The sequence below is a fragment of the Diabrotica virgifera genome, chromosome 9, assembly GCF_917563875.1.
Source record: "Diabrotica virgifera virgifera chromosome 9, PGI_DIABVI_V3a".
In the NCBI taxonomy this organism is placed as follows: Eukaryota; Metazoa; Arthropoda; class Insecta; order Coleoptera; family Chrysomelidae; genus Diabrotica; species Diabrotica virgifera.
The window spans coordinates 22,048,522-22,066,621 of NC_065451.1; the positions used below are offsets into that span (position 1 = coordinate 22,048,522).

An 18,100-nucleotide genomic window follows, 5' to 3' on the forward strand; every position below is an offset into this window, starting at 1 on the left:
TAGAGGTATCAATCTGCAATGAACAAGCATTTTTGCCAGAAAAAGGAAGAATACCGAGATATAATTTTACGAAAAGAACGAACTTTGGGACAAATTGCACGAACTAATATTTGATATTCATACAACCTTAAAATTGTGTTACTTAAGAGGTAGGCACCAAATATTGGTCCAATGCTATTTAAATGCATTCAGTTTTTCTTATTAGTACGTTCTTTAACGGTAAAATATTGCAAAACCTCTGGATTTTAAAGAACCGCTTGGATTGACATGAAATTTGGCAAAGACATAGATAACAAGTCAAAGAAAAAAGTGATATTGTGCCGAAGAGTGAGTTTGCCCTGGGGGTGAGTTTTACCTCCTCTCGGGGGTGAAAAAATATATGTTCAAAATAAGTCCAGAAATCGATAAATTGACTAATTCTAAGCACCTTTTGCACTATAGAGTTTTTTCACCAAGTCAATACTTTTCGAGTTATTTATAATAACCACGTTTTTAGACGTTTTTTTCGGAAATAACTCAAAAAGTAAGTATTTTGCCGAAAAAAATATTCTTAAGAAAAATATAGCGTGTGAAAAAGTGAAAAAAATGGTGTATACATTAGCTCTCTACACTTAGTAGAACCAGAGTCAGAGCTAATAAAATATAGGTTCATATTCGTCAAATTTCAAATCGAATATTTTAACGTGACATAACCAAAAAATGAAGCCCTTTTTGGGGAAAGCTCATTACAACTTTCTTAAAGTGTTTAAAAAAAGCTTTATTTTTGTTTTATAAAAAAGATTTCTAGCATCAAAAGTAAACAAGTTACACTCAAAATAAAGTTGGTCCCTTTTTGTTGGCAAAAAAATCGTGAAAATCACCCCCTAATTAGCACCTCAAATTAACTTAATCGTTACCACTTCACAACTTTATTTATTCGCGTATGTATTGTTTATATGATCTGTAAGTCTTATCGGTTCAGAGTCCTTATTTTTGAAAGGGCTTTATTTAAAAGGGCTTGAACGATTCTCTCATCACGAGTGGATGCAAATTTAGAAACACCAAATCTTAACCAATTTCTGTCTTACAGAAAAACAAAAAAATACAAAATATTCAGAAAATCAAAACCAACTTTTTTCTATTGTTTGAGATTTTTGGTATCTCTAATAATTTTTAAGTTATTTTGAAAAAAAGCATTTTAAAAAATTTTTATTTTAAAACCAATTTTTTTCAAAAATATTAACTTTGAATCGATGAAACTTAAAGATCATATAAACACAACATAACTAAAGTAACTTGTAAAGCGGTAATGATTAATTTCATTTAAGTTGCTAATTAGGGGTTGATCTTCCCGAATTTTTTTTTGCCAAAACAAAATTGACCAACTTTATTTTGACCAACTTGCTTATATTTGAAATGAAGCTCTTTTAGAACACTTTAAACAAGTTTTAATCAGTTTTCCCCAAAAAGTGCTTAGTTTTTTGAATATTTCACGTTAAAATTATTTTATATATATTTTTTAGGAACGTTTTTTCTATAAAATACTTACTTTTTGAATTATTTGTGAAAAACTGTCTAAAAGCATGGATTTTCTTTTGAAAAATGAACATATTCACTCGCAAATAACTCAAAAAGTATTGACTAAGTGAAAAAACTCTATACAACAAAAGTTGCTTAAAATTAGTCAGTTTATCCATTTCCGGACTTATTTTTGACATACATTTTTTCACCCAAGAGAGGGGGTGAAACTCACCCCCAGGGCAAAAGCACACATCGGCACAATATCAGTTTTTTTCTTAACATGTTAGCTATGCGTATGCCAAATTTCATGTCAATGCAAGCGGTTCTTTAAAAGTTACAGCAAAAACCGTGAAAGAATGTACTGTATCCTAAGAAAACTAATAAATATTTTTGGAAAATTTAAATGTAGAATGAAATATTACATTATTACCGAAGGCCAAAAGTTCCTTAGAATAAACAAAAAGTTTCTTTTGAATGAAATATTTGAAATTAAAAATCACACTAAATTGTCCCTTTTTTCACCCTTATAAATCATTAAAAGAAACATTGTAGAGGTTTTCAGAGACTTTCGGACCTCGGTAATAATATAGTCTTTCATTCTGCGTTTAAACTTTTTCAAAAATACTTATTAGTTTTCTTAGGATTCTAAAAAAATGAGTGCATTTAAATAGCATTGGACCAAGCTGTGCACTTATAATATTGGCATAATTATATCATTGTACCTGATAGTACCCTAAAATTGGCAATTTTGTAATTTTAGCATTTGGTTATTTTCCCGGAGACCTGAAGGTGCATAAGAAATTGTATATGCGAAACCGATCGTCCTAAGTAAACTAAATTAACTGTAGGTTCTTTATTTATTTATTTTGCCTAAATTGAAAGTGAATTGAAAGAAAATAGACTCACATGTGCAACACAATCAACATTTATATTTATTATTTTGTATTTTTATGTCAATCGAAAATACGTTCACCGTAGCTAAAATAGTCTTATTTTAATAATTTCGGTTAGTTCGGCCGGAGTTGAGGTCCGGTCCCGAGGTGACCGAACGAGAGGGAGTCTTCTGTATTAAACGACGCCGACGGTACAGCGTCAAACAGCGTCGGTAGTTAAAATGAGTGGCTGACTCCAAACTCACTCGTTTAGCCAGCGTGTCAGCTACTGTTAATGGCTATTTAATCGCTTTTCCACACAGTAAATAATCATAGCTTGTCTTAAAACGTATCAAAGAAGTATTAAACCACATAAAATGATTAATAGAGAGTTTTTACTTACACACTTACGTACAAACATATTCCACAAGAATATTTTTAACAAAAAAAGTCATTAAAATCAATTTTAATCAAAGGCACTAAATTTAAATAACTCTACCTGTGAAATTGCTTGGCACAATCACAGTTTAGATCAATTTACAGTTGCAAAAGGCTTGAGACAGGGAGATCCTTTATCCACTACATTATTCATCTTAGTGTTAAAAACTGTAATTAACAAATGCAGCATAAAGGAACAAAAATGCAAAATGAAAACAAGTGCATGGCATTTGCTGTTAATCTAACGATCTTAGCGACCGCGAAAGAATTAAAGCAGAGTAGTAAAAAAAGTTTGGAGTTGAACTTGGGAGTTGAATCCTGGCCACTCACTGAAGCAATGGAGAAAAAACTTGAAGCCTTCGAGATGTGGCTATACAGGCGAATCCTAAGGATATCATGGGCGGAAAAGATAACCAACGAGATCGTGTTATGAAGAGTGGGGAAAGAAAGAGAGGTAATGTATACCATTAAAAGGAGACATTTAGAATATCTCGGACACATAATGAGAAACGGCACTAAATACAGATTACTGAAGGTAATTTTCTAAGGTCAAGTACCTATTTCGAAAGTGAGGAATTTGGAGAAGAAGAATATCATGGTTAAAGAACCTGAGAAAATGATTCTCCACAACAAAATCTAATCTATTTAAAGCATTAGTTAATAAAATAATTATAGCCAGAATGATCGCCAATATTCCAAACGAATAGGCACTAAAAGAAAAAGTAAAGAAAATTATTGAAGCTAAATGAAGATAAAACGAAATATATGAGCATATGGAGTGGGGGGGGGCGGGGTAAAATGTGTGTATATGTAGTTTTCGATAAAAATGAAAAAAAAAAAATAGGAGCTCGATACCAGGAAATAGAAAATCGAAATAGAAAAAGGAAATAAAAAAATAGGCATCTTAATGAACCCTATTCAAAATACGTTTACAGACATGGCAAAACAGCAATTAGTCCATTAATCCCACACTAAAATAGGCCTGCGAGGCATGGACATTATATAAGAAGGAATAGGATACTCTGAAAAGATAAATGGCAATAAAAATATTGAGACGCGTATTTGGAGGAAGGAAACAGAAGACTGGCAGGCAAGAACCATCAACGAATTAATGGCTTGGTATAAAGGATATGTCGTCACCAGGTTCGTCAAGTCACACAGGAACATATGTTGAGACATGTAGAAAGACTGGCAACGAACAGAATGCCTAAGTTATGACTAAAGCTCGGATTTATAGGCAACAAAAATTGAAGAAAAAGGCGCCTATATAGGCAAAGATTTTTATTCAAAAAGGCAGGAATATTCACATTTAGGCAAAATATAGGCAATAAAGGAATATTACTTATTATTTATTGTACAAAGTGAATTAACGTAATATTAACTTAAGGCAGGTATATTTACACATCATAATCATAACATTAGTATAAATAAACTAGTAACTAAATAACTGTTAATTAATAATTAAACATTGTAACCACTTAAAATGTTATCATTAATAGAAACAACTAAATGTTTTTCAATATTTTCGGTGTTAAAACTATGTCTTCGATCACTTAAAATTAATTTGTACATTGAAAACGAACGTTCGACATCGACAGATGTAATTGGAGCATATTTCAGAGCGGATAATAAATCTGGCATAATTTGTAATTCCTCGGAAAGTGTCCCATTCAAAACTTTAGCAACATTAGATAAAAACGAAGAACCTTCATTCTTGTCGAAAACATATTTCATTTTTTTTTAAATTAATTGACCGTTACTTCCAGGTGCCGATTTAATTTTCGTCTTTAAATTATCGATTAATTTTACTGACTCACATAAATTTATCTCTTGTTTTTCTAACAAGGTAATTGTGGTAACTATTAATTTATAATTGTCATTGATATAAGCGAGTTCCTGTTTCAATTTGGGATTTTTTAATATTTTTTTTGCTTCTTGAATGGCTTCGGTAATATCATCATCAAATTCTGACATAACTAATTCTATTTCATTGCAGTGTTCAAAGTAAAAAAAACTGCTTCGAGCCAGGTTCCCCACCTTGTAATTACTGGTTTAGGTGGCAAAGGGACACCGCGCACCGGGAAGTCTTTCTTTATATATTTGCACCCTCAACGGAGCCTTTATAAAAACTTTTTTCATAAAATTTATAAAATTATTTACCAACGGAAACAAATTTCTTACTTCTTCAGCAATTCTATTTACCCCGTGGGCTACACAAGTGCAATGAATTAAATTAGGATAAAAAATCTTTAAATTAACAGCAGCTTTTAACATATATGCCGCAGCATCTGAAAGCATTAAAACTATTTTATTCACTGGTATAGGGTTGGGTAGAAAGAGGTTGGTTAAACTATCTTGTATAAATCGACTTATTGTTAAATTGTTTGTCTTTTCCAATTCTTTAACGGCAACTAAATAAGGTTTTCTCGCAAAGTTTTCGTTCAAAATTCCAATCATTAAATTAGCTATATACCTGCCGCATACATCTGTCGTTTCATCCACGATAATATACTAAAAATTGCCCTCTTACTCCCGCTTAATTTTTGAAATACATTCCACATAACATTTTTCTACAGTATGTTTTCTCAATGTACTCTCGTCCGGTAAGGATTTATTAAGATATTTTCCGAAAAAGCATTTAAAACTAGGGTTATTAACTTTATATAGAGGAATGTTGGATGCAATCATCATCTGGCATAAGTCAAATTTAAATGCGTCTTCCTCCTTTTTTTTGAACTGCTTAAACTATCCCGCAGAGATATTTGGGCTAACTTAGAGGAATTTAATTTTTCCAAATTACGTTTATGAAGTGGGGTTCCACAATGCTGCTCAATAAAGTACTTTTTTCTACTTGAAATCTGAGAATTAAAAAAAAAATAAATAGAATTCTAAAACCGCTTTAGAATTTAGTTATATTGTGGGACGAGAAAAAAAGAGAAAAAATAAAACTTACACGCAATACGCAAAAATAAAACTTGCACAGTTAATACGCAACAAAACTAAACTAGGATATAGCAATTTCTGACTAAACTCTGATACAGTAACCGACTGTACAACTGATAATAAACTAATAAAGCTTAGGGATTTCCAAATAGTTAACCCTCAAGTCTCGATCAGGTACATTTTCCTAGAAATCTGTTATATAAACAAACCATTGATATTTTATTATTGACCCAAAATTTTATTATAGAATGGTTTAGTAATAGAATAATATTATGGGTAGTACCATGAAATTTTAAAAAAAGGCACAAATAGGCGGAATTTACGAATAAAGAAAAAAAGTGCAAAAAACAATTATAATAGGCAAAATAGGCAAAAAAGGCATTTTGCCTATAATCCGAGCTTTAGTTATGACCACAAAACTAATCGGTCCCAGAAGAAGTGGTAGGCCCACAACGAGGTGAATTAATAAAGTGGAGGACGGAGGAAAGACAGACGGCAGAAGAAGCATTGGGAGAAGACGAATTTCATGGCTGAAGAACCTGAGAGAATGGTTTGGATGCAGCTCAAAACAACTATTTAGAGCTACTGCCTCAAAAATTAAAATAGCTATGATGATTGCCAACCTCCGTAGAGGAGCTGACACCTGAAGAAGGACGACCTTAAAGACGTGTAGGTGAGGGACTGGAAGATTAAAGCACAAAACAGAAGTTAATGGAGAATTATTGTTCATCAGGTCATTCATAGTACTTAGTTAAGAATATTGAATACAATAAGTTAGAATTTTGTTTAAAATAATTGTACTAGAGCCGTCCAATAAGTACTTAGCCAACAAAAAAAAAAGAATGTGTGTGTACTTTGTACGCACGTAACAAGTTATACTTCTATTATAATATAATTTCAACGAAATAAATATACCTACTTAACAGTTACAATACAAAAAATTAACAATAATTACCAAAATTTAACCAAAACTTAACAATGCCAAATATCAAAAAAAAAAAACGAAAAAAGTATGAATCGTCCGGGAATTGAACCCGCAACCTCGCGAATTCTCAATCTCTGGTCCAATGATCTACCAACGAAACCATCAAGGCACATACTATTAACGTGTCAGATATACATATTGTTATATTTCTATTTGATATAAAAATTAAATTTTGATAATTATAAACAGAATTCAATTTAATATAAAATATTTTCAATTTTCTCAACCACGGGCATATAAATTTAAAACAACCTGTATACAACACATTGTTATATTTAATTTTAAGAAGTGATTAGAATAAGCGTACGAAACTCGGAACAATGTGTTTAGATAAACAAAGTGAATGACGCGTACCATTATCGTTCTTCTCGGAAGGTCGATCATTAGCCTATGCTAAATAAAACTCAGTGAAATAGATGATAGTTCATTATCGTTTTTCGCGGAAGGTTTCGATCATTAGCCTATGCTAAATAAGACTCATTTGAAAGAGAGAATAGGTCATTAAAATTTGTAAATAGTTAGAAAGTATTTTAGAATGGGAATTAAATATTTTCTTTTGAAATCCATTAAGCATATTTAGAAAGATTAAAAATTGGTTTTGAGGAATATTACGAATGAGAGTTGGTGGTGGAAGTTTGATTTGTGAATCTGGAAGGGATATTTAGAAAGTAGGGGAATGGATGACAAAGTGAGATCAGAATGTTTTGAGCTGTGGAGAAGTGAAGTCGAGTAGTAGACGGTAGTGTACGGAGAGTGAGAAAGCCGGTAGTTCCGTGAGTGTGGAGTATCTATCGTGGAACGAGAAGTAGGCCAGGTCGAGAGTAAAAGAACCTCCTTGAGCCAAGAGTGTCCCGGTAGCTGATAGCAGTTTCGAAAAAGGTAGAACACAGCATCACGACCGAAGCAGGAACGAGAGCTATTCCAGCTAGTTTTTCAAAGGAGTACATTACTGGAAGCCAGGACGAGGTTTGATCGCAGCCAAGGATAGCAGGAACGGGTTTTGTGTGAGGACATTTTCAGTTCACCAGGAAAAGGTCAGTCTCATTTGTTTGGACATGAATGTATGGGTTTTTCGTATTAAATTCCACATAAAAAAATTGAATAACATAATCAATTATATCAGAAAAGCTTCATCAAACTTGAATAGAGTTGTTCCTAATAACTCCTAATAGTTAAATGTTAATAAAAACTTTCAATTGAAAACCAAAAGGAAATAAGATTCCCATTTGTAAATGTTATGTTTAAGAATAATAAGAAATAGCAAATATTAAGCATTGATTGCCTTTTAAATAAAATAAAAAATATTTTGATTATAATTGTAACCCATATGTGTATTTTTTTTACTCTTTTCTTTTCTATCCCGATTAGGAACCATTAAGAAATATTTAGAAGCCACGAAAGTAAGTAATTAATTTATAATTCGCCCTGAGATTGAAAACATATTGATATGTGATCTGGTTAATTAATTAGATTAGTATTAATACATTGATTAAATTAAGTGATATATAAGAATATTATCTCATATCAAAAATCAAGATCACAACAACTGTCGTCCAACGTGGAAAGCATTATAAAGTATTTCTAGTGGCAAATTTGAAGGATAGAAAGAGTAAAGCCGGTATTTGAAAATTTATATGCCTGTGGTAAAAAGTGAGATACTTACATTTGATAACATAAAATTTTAGATCTCTTTAGGTACAAATTTTACATAACTGATTTAATATTTTATTTTTACGATATTTACATTTGATATTTATTGACAATTTATAATATTTGGGTGAGAAAAAGTCGTTTTGGTAACATACTAGTAAAATTTCACATTTGGCGGGGATAGTACTTCTTGAAAACAAATGTCTGTGACAAGAAGCCAAAGCAAGGACAACAAAAAACAAAAAGAATATTCAGACCAAGAAGATATTTTAGACACGACAATCATGGCATCAGAACAGCAAGAATTATCAGGAATAGATAAACTATTACAACTGATGCAACTCCAGTCACAAAAAATGGATGAAACACAACAAAAACTGGATGACAATCAAAGAGAAACAAAACAAGCAATAGATGAAACAAAAAGAATAATGCAAGAAAATCAGAAGGAAACAAAACAAGCAATAGAAGAGAACAACAAGAAAATGGAGGAACGCATAGGAAAGTATGAAAAGGAAATAAAAGGATGTTTGACAACAATGAAAAACGAGATGAAAGAACAAGAAATGAAAATTCAAAATAAAATAAAGGAGATAACGAACTGCCAGAAAAAGGAAATAGAAAATTTGGAAAACAAGTTTGAAAACGCTATTCAAGCAATCAGAGAAGAAATGGAAAGAAAGATTGCGGAAATCAATATTCAACAAAATGGAGGAGAAAGAAGAGAAATGGTTATACATAGCACAGATGACGTGAAGATAAGGTTTGGCGGGGATGTAAGAAGATTACACCCAGTGCCGTTCATAAATAGCCTGAAAAAGAAAATACAGCACATCGGAAATTTCGAAACAGCAAAAGAAACTATCAGAAACCATCTCAAAAATGAAGCAAGCCTATGGTTCGATTGCAAAGAAGAAGAATTTGACAGTTGGCAAGAATTTGAACAAAAATTTTTGAATTATTTCTGGGGAAAAGTCCAACAATTGGAAATTAACAAGGAATTGCAAAATGGGAAATACAATGATAGGATGGGTATATCAGAAAGGACATATGCATTACAAATTTACTATAACGCAAAACATTTACAATATAATTACTCATCGGAACAATTAGTCGAACTGATTGCAAGACATTTCGAAGAAACGCTGGAAGACCATATCACATTGCAAAACTACAAAGACATAGATAGTTTATGCCAATTCCTACAAATAAGAGAATTGCGTTTAAGAGAAAGAAAATCAAGAAGGTCGCGAGAAGATTACAGGCCCCGAGAAACACAGGAGTACAGAGATAGAAATGAAAATAGGAGGGACGATACAAGACGAGATTTTAATCCCAGAAGGGAAAACGAAAATAGAGACAACGGAAGAGGAAATTATGAACAAAGAAATAGGCAATGGAATGAGGACAGAAATCGAGAATACCAGAATAGAAACACCACACGCTCAAATCAAGAAAACAGAAATAATGGTAGACAAAATGAACAGGGATATCGAGAAAACCGAAACAGATCCGACAGTCCAAGAGAAAATAGAAGAGAAGTAAATAATACCCAGACAGATGAATATGACGGAGAGAGACATTATGACGAAAATATAAACAACGATGAGCAACCGGCGTTTTTTCACGACGGCGCTCACTAAAAACCAAAAATCAAACAGGAATTTTTTGTAACCCCAAGGAGTTTATTAAATTGGCAAGAAACAACGAAAAGAAAAATGGAGTTAATTTAAAATTTGTGGATGGATTTATCAACGAGAAACCAATTAAAATTATGATAGACACTGGATCTGAAATAACATTGGTCAACAGAAAACTAATAGAAGAAGTTAACTTAACAAATTTAATTTACAAAATACCTAGGGTAAATTTAGTGGGCGCAAACAAACGGACATTGGCAACTATAAATGAAGGCATACGAGTAATGGTACGACTGGGTAAGAAGATGTATGCACTACAATGTGTAATAATGCCAAACATGTCACATGACATGATAGTAGGAGTTGACGAATTGGCAGAAAAACATGTAGTGATAGATTTTAAAAATAATACGATGAATCTAACAGAAGAAAAAGAAGAAGAACAGGACAAGGAACAGGAGAAACAAAATACGGACGAATCAGGTAAAGAACAAACAGTGGAAATGAATTTGCAACGAAGCAAGGACAAAGAAGAAAAGGGAGAAAAAGTCAGAAAAAGTCAAAAGAAAATGAAACCTGTGGCTCCTCAAAAGAAGAGTTGAGCCCAGAAGAAGAAAATTTGAGAGTATCAGAAACAAAGGAAACCTGGGATTCCTCAAAAGAAGAGACGATCTCAGGAGAAGAAGAAATAAAGCAAAAAAATGAAAGCGAAAAAGATATGATCGAAACAGTGGCATTTGAAGAGGAGGCATATGAAAACGAGGATGCAGAATACACGATAAAAGTATGTGAAAAATCTGAGGAAAAAGACAGAAGATTAATATGGGAAAAAGGGAAAGACAACATAATAGCCGACACTCTAAAACAGGATGAGGACACTGAAAATAAGGAAACAATTACTCTACAGGTGGGACTAATTAGAGTAATACAAGAAGAAGGGGTATAAGACGTAGATTAAAGTAAGGAAATATACAGGGAGTTGGTTTTGCCTCGAGAAAATTTATTTAAAAATGCAGATAAATTTGATCGAATACAAGGCGGGGATTTGTTATATTTCTATTTGATATAAAAATTAAATTTTGATAATTATAAACAGAATTCAATTTAATATAAAATATTTTCAATTTTCTCAACCACGGGCATATAAATTTAAAACAACCTGTATACAACAAATTGTTATATTTAATTTTAAGAAGTGATTAGAATAAGCGTACGAAACTCGGAACAATGTGCTTAGATAAACAAAGTGAATGACGCGTACCATTATCGTTCTTCTCGGAAGGTCGATCATTAGCCTATGCTAAATAAAACTCAGTGAAATAGATGATAGTTCATTATCGTTTTTCGCGGAAGGTTTCGATCATTAGCCTATGCTAAATAAGACTCATTTGAAAGAGAGAATAGGTCATTAAAATTTGTAAATAGTTAGAAAGTATTTTAGAATGGGAATTAAATATTTTCTTTTGAAATCCATTAAGCATATTTAGAAAGATTAAAAATTGGTTTTGAGGAATATTACGAATGAGAGTTGGTGGTGGAAGATTGATTTGTGAATCTGGAAGGGATATTTAGAAAGTAGGGGAATGGATGACAAAGTGAGATCAGAATGTTTTGAGCTGTGGAGAAGTGAAGTCGAGTAGTAGACGGTAGTGTACGGAGAGTGAGAAAGCCGGTAGTTCCGTGAGTGTGGAGTATCTATCGTGGAACGAGAAGTAGGCCAGGTCGAGAGTAAAAGAACCTCCTTGAGCCAAGAGTGTCCCGGTAGCTGATAGCAGTTTCGAAAAAGGTAGAACACAGCATCACGACCGAAGCAGGAACGAGAGCTATTCGAGCTAGTTTTTCAAAGGAGTACATTACTGGAAGCCAGGACGAGGTTTGATCGCAGCCAAGGATAGCAGGAACGGGTTTTGTGTGAGGACATTTTCAGTTCACCAGGAAAAGGTCAGTCTCATTTGTTTGGACATGAATGTATGGGTTTTTCGTATTAAATTCCACATAAAAAAATTGAATAACATAATCAATTATATCAGAAAAGCTTCATCAAACTTGAATAGAGTTGTTCCTAATAACTCCTAATAGTTAAATGTTAATAAAAACTTTCAATTGAAAACCAAAAGGAAATAAGATTCCCATTTGTAAATGTTATGTTTAAGAATAATAAGAAATAGCAAATATTAAGCATTGATTGCCTTTTAAATAAAATAAAAAATATTTTGATTATAATTGTAACCCATATGTGTATTTTTTTTACTCTTTTCTTTTCTATCCCGATTAGGAACCATTAAGAAATATTTAGAAGCCACGAAAGTAAGTAATTAATTTATAATTCGCCCTGAGATTGAAAACATATTGATATGTGATCTGGTTAATTAATTAGATTAGTATTAATACATTGATTAAATTAAGTGACATATAAGAATATTATCTCATATCAAAAATCAAGATCACAACAATATTTACACATCACTGTGACAAATGAAATATAAAAATAGATGTTTTATTATTTTACGCCCAAGGAAGACAAATCCAAAGACACAAAATTATAATAAAAACCTTTTAAACCACATTTTTCAAATTGCGCAAGTTGTATTATTAATATTAATATTAATAAATGAAATATAAATATTTTGACGTTTCACAATTTGACAATATCAAAACAAAATTTGATCTACTATTTTTAAAACACTTACCAGTGTAAGATTCTTTAGCTTTGAATAAGCGAGATCGTAGATCGTCCCGGTTGATTGTTGTTATCCACAGTTTTTTACGCCTTCGAGCTAATAGGTTTTTTATCAGTAATTTTGCGGCACTCATACTAGTCACAGTTTGATGGGCTTTCACATTGACATGCAACAATCATCTCTTCTATGTTAATAAGTCCAAAAATATAATATGAAAACTATTTAAAAAGGCAGTATAACCATTAACTAACTTTTTGTTTGTTGTTTCTCTTCCTACAAATTTAAAAACGCAACAACCATACACCATACATAACCAAACCACAGTTCCACAGCTGTGATACAGCTGCCATATTGGATAATTTTTGTCATGTCATTTGAACATCCAATCAGAGCAAAGTTATAATGCGACTGCGCCGGGATCAAAGGTTTTAATCCTATTAAAATTCACCCTCATATGCGCGTAAAGAAGTATAACTTCAAAAATAATGAAAATTTTGTAAAAGTAGTGATTTAGTTCTGAAGTTAGTCTCCTTGTAGCTCGATAAAGTTGACCCAGCAAAGCTCGAATTTCTATAACCTGTCTAAAAATCATAGATATAATAACCTGTAGAAGGACTAGCTATGGGCCGCTCTGTGCCTGTGCATCGAGGTGTAACGGCGATATCAAGGACCCCATTGGTCAATATTCATTTTGAGTGGTCTAGCCATATTTGTCCGTCATATGAGTGGTATCGCTTAGTAAAAAGAGATAGATAGTCCACCGATCGACTGCCCGCGCGCTAGTCTTTTTTGCTCAGTATGCCTTGTCTACGGTTAACATGTCTCTGCTAAAAATAAGTTTTCTTGAGGTCTACAAGGTAGGCTATCGTCGCGGAGGATCCACATTCGACTAAAAGTTTTGCATGGCGAGTGACTTTTTCAAGATTGTAAATAGAAAGGAGTCGTAAATGGCTAAATGTGGAGAACACGGTGGATGTGATAGCAAATTGTAGCCCAAATGGACCACTTTGGCCATGGCGACGGCGGAGGTGTGAGCCGGTGCGTTGTCATGGTGGAAGAGCACTTTTTATTCCTCAATTGGGGCTGTGAAAAATTGAAAAGCTTGTTGGAGCAAAAAGCTATGAACCAGCTTGAAACAACAATTTCAAAACATCCCGTATTCACACAGATCTTATATTGGTGGCGATACGTGGATAATATACTCGCATGCTTTACAGGAACTAACAGGCAACTTGACCAATATTTATCATACATTAATTCACACCATAGTAATATTGAGTTTACAATAGAAACAGAACCGAATAAGTCCATAAACTTTCTGGATGTAACAATTACCAGACTGCACAACAAACATGAGTTCTCCGTATTTCATAAACCTATCCATACTGACACAACTACACAACTGACATAATTCATCATCCCATCCTACACAACATAAATTAGCAGCCTACCATAACATGATACATATACTGAAAAAAAAAATTCCCATGTAAAAAAATAATTTCGAGATATAACTGAACATCATTAATCAAATAGCAGTAAACAATGGCTATAATGAATAAACAATTAACAAAATTCTAAATCAAAAACTACACAAGAAAGCCCTGAAATTAGTCTATCCACCCCCACAGAAAGAACCCAGCACCTTCTGCTCCTTCAGATATACAGGCAAGATATCAACAAAAATAGCCAGATACATAAAAAGGAAAGAAATAACACCAGCTTTCAGAACTAACAACAACTTAAGCAAATACATTAAGAACAATAAGAGCCGAAAGAGAAAACAACTAGAGAGTGCTGTTTACAAACTCACTTGTGATGACTATACGAAAACTTACATCGGTCTAACTGGTCCTTTGACAAACGGATAGCAGAACATAAAAGGGCTTTCAATAATAGAAAAACAGATTCTATATACGCACGCCACCTTCTAGATCATAACCATCCTTTTAGTTCATTTTTCAGTCATTCATTTTTTCATTCATTCATTTAAACTCTTATTCAAAATAAAGGCTTTAAGATATCTTTATTAGAATATTTGGCCAATCGAGTTAGGTTTTTACTGGACATAACGGAAAAGACGAGGTTTGACAGTTGAAATGTGTAGTATGAGATATTACAAAAAGACTACCATCTTTGGATTCATCAATTGTTTAGTGGAACATTTTTTAAATAAACAATCAAAACGTCAAACTTAGTTTTTTACTCATAACTTAAAAACTTGTTTATTTATAAATTTGACGTCCACATGTAACTTTCTCAGAAAAAAAAGATACATCGAATGATATACGCTAAATAAAAATCGGTTAATAAACAAAAAAGTTATTGCAAAACGGATGACAAAATCACTGTTTTTGATTATAGTTAATAACAATTTTATTGTTTGTTAAAATACGTTTTAATATACCCAAAATTGAGGGCACTATGGTGTTTGAATGGTGTGCTAAAAATGGTCCAGATCTGTTAAATAGTTTTCGTAAAATTGAATTTGTTTTTAAAATTTTTTGAAAAACGAGCTAATTTCTGAGGCTGGTCCAGTTAATACGGCTGAATGTATCTCAATAATCCGAGGCTCATTTCCTTCGTTAAGATGTATACTAACAGCTTATGAAAAAAAAAGTAAAAAAAAATACATATACCTACATAAAATTATTTGTTAATAAATGGCAGTTTTAAGCTTATAAACAATTACAATAATTTCGTAGAAATTAGATCAAATTAAATGGCAATAAAAATACGGAAAGCTGGTTAAAATACACAACTTTCAAAAAAATTTTTAGGTCCTACGACCCTTGGGGTCTGAGATAGCCCCTTTTTTTTTGAAAAAATCACTGTTACGTTAATTAACAACACTAAGAGCTGAAATTAACCAATCTTTTATAAGAAAAGTCAAAGTTTTTAACAAAGTTTTTAGTAAGAAAAAATGTTAAAAATTGTTTAAATAGGAGTGTTATAAACACAGAGTATTTTGCGTTCCGACTAAAGTAAAAAATAGCGGGCGTAGTCGACTGACTGAATAGTGGGCGCGGTTGGCGACCGGCATGCGGCAGCAACTATTAAAATTACGTTATCCCGACCACAAAAATCCACTTTAAGGTGAATGACAAATTTTCGTCATTCCTTATGTTTTCGACGTCTCTGAATACGAATATGGAGTTAATTTTTTTCTAGAATTAGTGGAACATGTTCAAAAATCAAATTTTATGCAAAAATGCGAAAAATAAATTTTGATGATTTTTCAATTTTAACTCACTGTATTTTTGGTCGCTGTAAATATTTCCTTTTGAAAATTTTACTGTGTTATCTTTGAAGCATCTAGATAACAATGAGATTTGTCCAAAATGACTCAACACATTAAAAGAGAAGTTGTTAATTTTTAAACATTTTATCGTCAGATTTCGTTAGTTTCATGTTGACTTAAAAAAGTTGAGTGACAAACTTTTTAGTTTATAATTTTAATTTACACAGAAACAAAATATAATTTATGAAGAAGTTTTCCAAAAAAATTTAATTTAAAATATGCAATAGGAAAAATGTTATGTGACTTTATAGACGAGCGGCATACCCCAAAAAAGCTTATTTCTCGAGATACGGATACTAATTTTGGTCATACTTTATATTTTTGATGGTGCTCAAAACTAAAATTAGGGTTGTTTTGAATTTTACGTGAGGGAACATTATCAAAATCGCAACTTTACCCTAAAAATAAAAAAAAATCACGTTTTTTTAGTTTAATTTGCTACAACTCTGTTCCATTGTAATATTTTTTTCTGATATTTTTATAGTATATATTTCTCACCTTTCTGAAGACAATGGGACCTGCTTCAATATTTCTGTCTTGCCATAAAGAAAGTTATAAATTGTTTGAAGTAAAAGGTGCAGATTCTTGAATTGCAAAGTTTAATCGCAAAAGTTGAGTAACAAAATTTCAAATTTAGCTGTTTTTATTTAATTTTAAGTTAAAATCTAGGGTACAGAGAACAAAATGTTTTATAGAAAAAAAGTGGTGTAACTTTTAATTTTAAGAAAAACGTGATTTCATCTTTTCTTTATTTTTAGGGTAAAATTGCGATTTTGACAATGTTTCCCCATCTAAAATTCAAAATAAAACTTATTTTCGTTTTCAGCACCATAAAAAGTATAAAGTAAGACCAAAATTAGCCATTCACCACACCGTGGTTGATATCTCGAGAAATGAGCGTTTTTTTGGGGGGAGTACCACGTACCACTCGTCTATAAGGTCGCGTAACTTTTTTTTGTTGCATATTTTGACGTTGTGGCCTTTTTATTGTTATTTTTTAAATTTATTTATTTAAAATATAATTTTACTAAATAAATGTGCAACATAGTAATATTCATAAAATTCAAGTTTCTACCAAAATATATAAATATAATATTAAGGCTTCAAATCCGGTATACTATCAATGTTAAAAATGGGCTGCAACGGTCTAGCGCTAGCGAATGCTAGTCCGCGAATTTATTCTCATTCGGCTGCCCCCATCATTTTTTTTACTTTAGTCGGAACGCAAAATACTCTTTCTTTATAACAATATTGTTTAAACAATTTTTAACATTTTTCTTACTAAAAACTTTGTTAAAAACTTTGACTTTTCTTATAAAAGATTGGTTAATTTCAGATCTGTGTTGTTAATTAACGTAACAGTGATTTTTTCAAAAAAAAAGGGGCTATCTCAGACCCCAAGGGTCGTAGGACCTAAAATTTTTTTAGAAGTTGTGTATTTTAACCAGCTGTCAGTATTTTTTATTGCCATTTAATTTGATCTAATTTCTACGAAATTATTGTAATTGTTTATAAGCTTAAAAACTGCTATTTATTAACAAATAATTTTGTGTACGTACATGTAATTTTTTTTTACTTTTTTTTCATAGGGTATTAGTATATATCTGAACGAAGGAAATGAGTCCCCTGATTATTGAGAAACATTCAGCCATATTAACTGGACCAGCCTCAGATCTTAGCTCGTTTTTCAAAAAATTTTATAAACAAATTAAATTTTGACATAATAACAGAGGACATAATGCCCTCAAGTTTAGGTATATTTAAACATATTTTAATAAACAATAAAATTGTTATTAACAATATTCAAATACAGTGATTTTGTCGTCCGTTTTGCAATAACTTTTTTGTTTATTAACCGATTTTAATTTGGTGTATCTCATTCGACGTATCTTTTTTTTCTGAAAAAGTTACCTGTGGACGTCAAATTTCTAAATAAACAAATTTTTAAGTTATGAGCAAAAAACTAAGTTTGACGTTTTGATTGTTTATTTAAAAAATGTTCCACTAAAAAATTGATGAATCCCAAGATGGTAGCCTTTTTGTAATATCTCATACAACACATTGCAACTTTCAAACCTTGTCTTTTCAAT

At 31.8% G+C, this 18,100-nt stretch overlaps 1 protein-coding gene across 1 annotated transcript in view; it reads right to left on the minus strand.

Annotated features, from left to right (window-relative positions):
* Positions 1-18,100, minus strand: part of LOC126891698 (nitric oxide synthase, salivary gland) — a 1,179,385-nt gene that overhangs the window by 569,037 nt on the left and 592,248 nt on the right. The window lies entirely within an intron of this gene.